Genomic DNA, 7,463 nt, shown 5'->3' with positions numbered 1-7,463 from the left:
ATCACATAACTGTTTCCGTTACAAGATGACACCATAAAAAACGGACATAACATTTTCTCCCCGTAACTCGAGAAACAGGACCACAAAATGAACCATGGGTAAATTAGATTCGCACTAAATAAGATGCGGATATGATTCCAAGATTTGTATGTAATGCAGCTGATGTGACGCATTTAAACAAATTAGACCATCAGTTGCAATGTGTTTTACCATGAATTGGTAATTTATACAAATTAGCCCATCGATTAACAAAACATCATACTTCTATCATAAAATTCAATTTTAAAATGCATTATTCAGCTACACTAATAAGCTTCTCTGTTCATATCCAAGTTATGAGTCATTTCTACTAACAAATGACAACATTTTTGCCCTGTCAACAATCTATCAATCCAACCAATCTTGACACTGTGAGCAAAGCAACACTATAAACTAAAACAAAAGATGATATTAAAAACAGAAACACGAAACCAAATAACAAAAAAAACCTCTGTAAAAAATCATCTTCCCTTCAACACGAATCTCAAACTGAATCACCAACTATACACGCGATATTACCATTACTCATCACCGAATAGTTCTTGTAATCTTGCATTTAGAAAAGAAAACCGAATCCGAATAATTTAAGCTGCACAACTTCAACAGGTCAGCCGATTGTTGCTTCAATAACGGATCACAACCACTTTGAATAACAAGCAACAGCTTTGCAGCAAGACCAACATCAACCGCCGTCAATGAACACTCATTTGGTGAAAGTCTGCATTTAGACCATAATATTGACAAAGAATGTTGTGTGCACTTTTCAGAAACCCTCACTAATACTCGCACCATATTCGGTATGGTGTTTGAACACTCGCTTAAAGCCCGTTTGCCCTCGGGCACGGTTGATAAATCATCCAAAACGAAAAGGGCTTATTCCAAACACTCATGTTTTAAGATTGGTACCAATTCAACTAATTGTGGCACCGCACCCGTGTTAACCATCAAGGTTTTAACTTGATTATGCGAGCATATTGACTTGATTAAACTAAGCCCATGTGAAATCCCACTTGGGTGTCGTTTATCTTTAACCAATCTCATTAACCCGACTAGTAACCTGTGGCTCAACACGCTTTCGACTTGGAAATCGTTTTCTTCGGTTAGGAGTTTGATTAACAATGTGCAATTGATCTTTGTTTCAATGGACCCTTCGTTTAACATGTCGATGATTAACGATATCTTCGCAGGTTGCATTAGATTCACCCGTGAAGATGAATCAAGATTCAAGTGAACTAGAATCGAGATTACTTCTGAACCGATAGCGTGTGATGTATAAGGACCTAATAACAACGAAAGCAGACTCACTCCTCCTTTGTTAACCACTGTTTCCCTCGCAATAACATGATTCGTTACAACTCGTCTTAGCTCTTTAAGTGACTGCACACGCGCCTGGCCCTTAACCGTCCTAAGCTTCTCGACTATCTCACACGCCGTCCCTTGAACATCTTCAGATCGCTTCTTATATCGAAAGTACATTTGCGAAAACCAAGTGTGAATTAGCTTCTGAAGAGTATTGTTAGGGGTAAGTGAATGATCCCAAAGCTCTTGCATTGTGGTTGGGCATGTGAATTGGCCTAAACTGAACCATTTCATGATATTAACCCGGTCATACGTCTGCCCGGTGCAAAGCGTAACCGGGTCTTCCATCGGGTCGAGTGAAATCGGGCAAATGAACACCGACGGTATATCCGACGAGTTCAACTCTTCAATCATCTTCTTCAAATCAGTTTTCTCATCAAACCCGCCTCCGAACCCGACTGCACCGCCTCCTAACACCCCGTCCTTGACCGCGGTATCGATATCTAGCACCTGCCCTTCTACCCCGGCCCGATTCGATGAAATTGATAACACAGGCATTTTCACAAACACTTGGTGTGCATACACAAAAACAAACAAATTACATTCAATTTTAAGAGTAAATTAGCCGGAGAAGGCTTATCTGGTGGAACTGAGACATGGTCTACGATGAATCTTGTTTCTCTCTCATCTGGGTTCGAGTCATTTTCACTTTTAGAGTGAATATTTTAGGGTGATGTCATGGCAATCATCACAAACATCCTGATGATAATAAGGTGACCCACGACCCGGATTCAAAGCGGTTCACATCTCATTCAATCAAATGGGTTGAATGGAATGATGATGCAGAATTAACAGTCACTGAATAATAGGAAAATGGAGTGCTGCACAAAAGCAGGTTAAATTTAGAGAAAAAAAATTAATGGAGATGTGTAATTCTTCAAGTGTGTTTTGTTTTCAATGCTTTGTTTGATGGAAACGATGGACAAGTGGGTCCCACTGTGAACTCACGGGCCAGGCTCACACGTGCTGACCTTTTTATTTCTGACGAAATGGAATAATGTATTATGGGTGTAAAACTGTAAATATTGAATGTTAGGTTGTTTATGTAAATAATGGAGTATGAGGGTGAAAAATTGTAATTGTTAAAAGTTGTTTAAAATGTTTGTTTTTTTTTTCAACCCACCATCCTACTATTGGAGGAACAAGGATAAGCTCGGTACCGCTACTGGTATTGAAATTCGTAAAAATGATGTATCGGTACTTGTATTGAAAGTGTTTAGTACGGTGTCAATAATATACCGTACCAATCCTATAAAGTTGATACAAAAAATACCTGATAAGCCGGTTCGGTACAAATATAGTACCATTTGTTATTCCTGGCCCAAACATCAAACCGCTAGACTAATTGGTAATAAGTTTATAAAATGTTGTTAAGGTATCAAATTGTGCGTATCAAATTGCTTTAGCTTTAATAATTTGGCCAATTAGGTGAGGATGCTAAATTTGTTTCATTCGATATACTTACATTTTGTTTAATCAAATGGTCTTGTTTTGAATGGTGAAATAACACACTTTGAAGAAGATACTTCATATATGTCTGTTAGTAGAAAGTGTAGCTAAAAGTAACTAAAGCTATAAGGCTATGCGTAGTGGAAGGGCTATAAATTAGGGTGAACTGCGACACATGGCGCCCAATCAGCAAATTGTAAGAATTTGTTTTTGGGGTGTAATGGTGTAGAGACTACAAATAGTAATATAATATAGAGAAATGTTCAAATAAGAAGTTTGATTTTCTTAAGAAGACTATAAATGAGAGTATTTTAATCTACTACCTTAATATTGAAAACCCACTTAATTTAATTTCAAAAACTCACTTAATTTAATCTTATAAACCCACTTAAATTTTCACTCATCTTCCACAACCACCACTGCACTGGTGGCGTCCACCACCTTTCCGGAAAAGACTTCGAAAAATTCGTCGGAAAGTCACCGGTAAACAATACCGGAAAATTTCGCTGGAAAAATCGCCGAAAATTTTACCGAAAATTCGCCAAAAAACAATTACCGGAAATGATCAACTGAAAATGGCCACCGGAAAAAATACAATGGAACACATTATGAAAAAACACAATGAAAAAAACATAATGAAAAAAACACAATGGAAAAAACATTATAAAAATAAAAACACAATGACAAAAACATAATTAATTAAAACACAATGTAAAAAACACAATGCAAAAAACACTATGAAAATAAAACACAATTGCATAACACAATTTTGGTAAAACACTATTTGTGAAAAACCCACGAAATTTTATTTTTTTTTTATATAGCAATATGGTACTTATATAAAAGATATAAAAACACTCGTTATAAAGGTGAAATTGTTTTGAAAAAAAAATGTTGTATAAAAAAAGTTATGGACGTTTTAAAATGATAGGGGAATTTGACATGTGTCTTGCATATGGAGAGAGAAAATCAACAAATGTGTTATCCCTAGTATGCCCTTACCTTTGTTTTACACTTGATTTTCTCTCTAATCCAATCTCAACTATTCAAGTCTAAAATGAACGAACAAGATTATTTACTATCATTCTTACAAAAACTAATCTTCTTATTATAACTCAACTCATATAATATATATTTATATATAGAGAAAATATCAAATAAGAAGTTTGATTTTCCTAAGAAGGCTAGGAAGGAGGGTATTTTTGTCTAATACCTTAATATTGAAAACCCACTTAATTTAATTTCAAAAACCCACTTAATTAAACCCACTTAAATCATCACTTATCTCCTACAACCACCACCGCCCACCGCCGCCACCTTGCCGGAAAAGTCTTTGGAAATTTCGTCGGAAAATAAAACACTATGAAAAACACAATGTAAAAAACACTATGGAAAAAACACTATGAAAATAAAAACACAATGAAAACACAATTAAATAACACAATGCAAAAAACACTATGAAAAAATAAAACACAATTGTATAACACAATTTTGTAAAACACAAATTGTAAAAACCCACGAAATTTTTTTTTATTTTTATAAAGCAATATGATACTCATATAAAAGATAAAAAAACACTCGTTTTTATAATGAAATTGTTTGTCGTATAAAAAAGTTATGGGTGTTTTAAAATGACGGGGGAATTTGGAGAGAGAATGTCAACAAATGTGTTATCCTATTATGTCCTTACCTTGTTTTATACTTGATGATCTTTCTAATCTAACCTCAACCATTCAATTTTAAAATGAATGGACAAGATTATTTCATATCCTTCATAGAAAAACTAATCTTCTTATTATAACTCAACCCTTTACATATATATATATATATATATATATATATATATATAAGGGTTCAAATAAAAATAAAGAGTTTCCTAAGAATGATAAGAACCAATAGATTTTTGACATGTGTCACTACAACCTTTGGTGAAAGAAAAATTTTAGGAAACTATGTCGTTTATAGAGGTGAAAGAGTAATTCTAGGAAACTATGGCGGTTTTTGGTAATTTTAAATCTCAACAATTGACTAACATGAACTAATGGCTAAGATTTATTCTTAGTCTTCATAGGAAACTACTTCTTTTTAGAATAACTCTCCCCTCTCTCTCTCTCTCTATATATATAGAGAAAAAGGTTCAAATAAAAATAAAGAGTTTTCTAAGAATGATAAGAACCAATAAATTTTTGACATGTGACACTACAACCTATGGTGAAAGAACAATTCTAGGAAACTATGTCGGTTATAGTGGTAAAATAGTAATTCTAGGAAACCATGACGATTTTTGGTAATTTTAAATCTCAACCATTGATTAACATGATCTAATGGCTAAGATTTATTCCTAGTAATTCCTAGGAAACTACTTTTTAGAATAACCCTCCTATATATATATATATATATATATATATATATATATATATATATATATATATATAACACATAGTAATAGAATAATAATAAAATCTTTCCCCCTTCCGGCGACAAATACCCCACGCCCCCGCCCCAATTTCGTCCAGGGGCAGTGTTCCACCTCAATTTCGCCCACATTCTCGCCCATTATGTTTGGCCTAAGTAGACACCGATAAGTGCCGTTAGGCGTTAGCAATAATTGTGCATCAACAATAATTTAAGGATTAGCGGTAACAAAATTACGTTTAATGAGGGAGTTTCTATCAAAGTATTTCTTGTTGGCATAAATTTGTTTACGGTAATCCGATAACTACCCCTTTTCAATTGTTGGCCGACATGCTTGTTCAGAAGAGTGTATCGTTTCAACAAATGATATGATTGTTCTCTGTTTATAAATTGCAAGAGTTTGATCTATTTTTAGTGCATGTATTCACAAAAAATAATGTAATAAACATACACAGTTTAGTGAGATATCTTTCCATTTGCAAACTACATAACTCATTTTTTATTCTAACATCACATATTTGGTTTTGATTCAACATGTCGAAATATGAATCTGAATCAGCTATCAATCCGATTTGAAAATTCAAAATAAAACTCAAAGTTAACATTTGAAAGCGATTGAATTCAATTAAATACTAAATACCCGAAGTTGTAATATTTAATTACTGTAATTTTAACAGATGGATTTATCAAGCATACCATAACATTCCCAACCTCATCTCCATATTTTAACGTTAACACCCCTCTAACACCTCCCATCTAAGGGCGTAGCCGCTAACACCTCAGGGGTGTCCACCGTCCCCTGTGAAATTTTTATTTAAGTGTTAATATATCGAAAAATTTCCGACCAACCCTGTAAAATTTTGGCACCGACCCCTGTGAAACTTTAAAGTTGTACCCTGTATAATTTCGAGACGACCCCATGAGATTTTGAGACTAACCCTATCAAAAAATACAATGACAATTTTATAAATATAATTATATAAACGTTATATAAACAATTTTTTCTATTAAATTTGAATTTAATATTAACAAGTCCACCAGTCCAATATCCAATCGAATTTTTAAGCCCAAAACCCAATTTAAACCCTACTCAATATTTAGTCCAAAACCCAAAATACCATTCTAACTTCTAAAATTTATTTTTTGACCGCCTCTACTGCCTCACCTCGTCATTTCGATGGATGATGACTACATTAACATACTAACGCCAAGAAAAAAAACAAACATGAAAAATCGCCAATATTATGAGTATGATTGTTTCAATGCGGTTCTAGATTTGCAAATCCAAGAGTTTGGGGATCGTTTTAACGAGGTAACATCCGACTTACTTGTTTCATTGAGTTGTTTGACTCCTTTTGATAATTTTCGGGCATTTTCTATTCCAAAAATATTACGATTAGTCGAGTTGCACCCATATGATTTTGATGAAAGTGATAAAAGAAGACTCCCGGTTAAACTCGCGACATACATCGATAATTTGAAGGAGATAAACGATTTAAAAACTTGAATGGTTTAGCAAGTCTTGTTCAATTGATGGTTCAAACAAAGAAACACCATTCTTTTGCATTGGTGTATCGTTTATTAAAGTTGGCTCTCGTATTACCGTCGCAACCGCAACCGTTGAAAGATCATTTTCGGCGATGAAGTATGTGAAGTTCGATTTGCGTAATTGAACGTGTTATGAAAATTTAAGCGACAACTGTATTTGTTACATTGAGAAAGACTTGCTTGTCAATGCCAAAGTAGATGATGTAATGGTTAGATTTCAAAAAATGAAAACTCGTAGAGAACAACTTTAATATATTTGTTTTCTAATATTTTGTTTGGTAATCATTTTTTTATATACCTGATTCGACCCGACCCGATTCGACCCGACAGTTGTTTTAGTGCCGATCATAAAAATTCCCGACACCTGTAAGAAAACTTTCTGAATCCGCTACTACTCCCATCTCGTGCCCATCTCCATACCTTAACCCCGTGTATTTAGGGGAAGAACCCACATCCCTCGTATTAATATGAGTATTTGACATTTTACTATCAGCCTTATATTTATTATTATTATTATTATTATTAAGTGTGTATAAATGGAAGAAAGAGGCAAAAAAATAATTAAAAAGGCAACAAAAATGTATTGTTTAATTTAATAGGTAGAGTTGTGAGAGGTTTTAGAAAATGAGAGATAAATTTTGAAAATAATTTGT

The 7,463-nt window shown here is 33.9% G+C and overlaps 1 pseudogene; it reads right to left on the bottom strand.

The window, feature by feature from the left end:
* Positions 1–390: 390 nt before the first annotated feature.
* On the bottom strand, positions 391–2,449 carry LOC143613228 (U-box domain-containing protein 30 pseudogene; annotated as a pseudogene).
* Positions 2,450–7,463: the final 5,014 nt, after the last annotated feature.

The sequence above is a fragment of the Bidens hawaiensis genome, unplaced genomic scaffold, assembly GCF_021521415.1.
Source record: "Bidens hawaiensis isolate Kalapana, Puna unplaced genomic scaffold, B.hawaiensis_p1.1 tig00036831_1, whole genome shotgun sequence".
Classification (NCBI taxonomy): domain Eukaryota; kingdom Viridiplantae; phylum Streptophyta; class Magnoliopsida; order Asterales; family Asteraceae; genus Bidens; species Bidens hawaiensis.
This window is presented reverse-complemented; position numbering and strand designations above follow the sequence as displayed.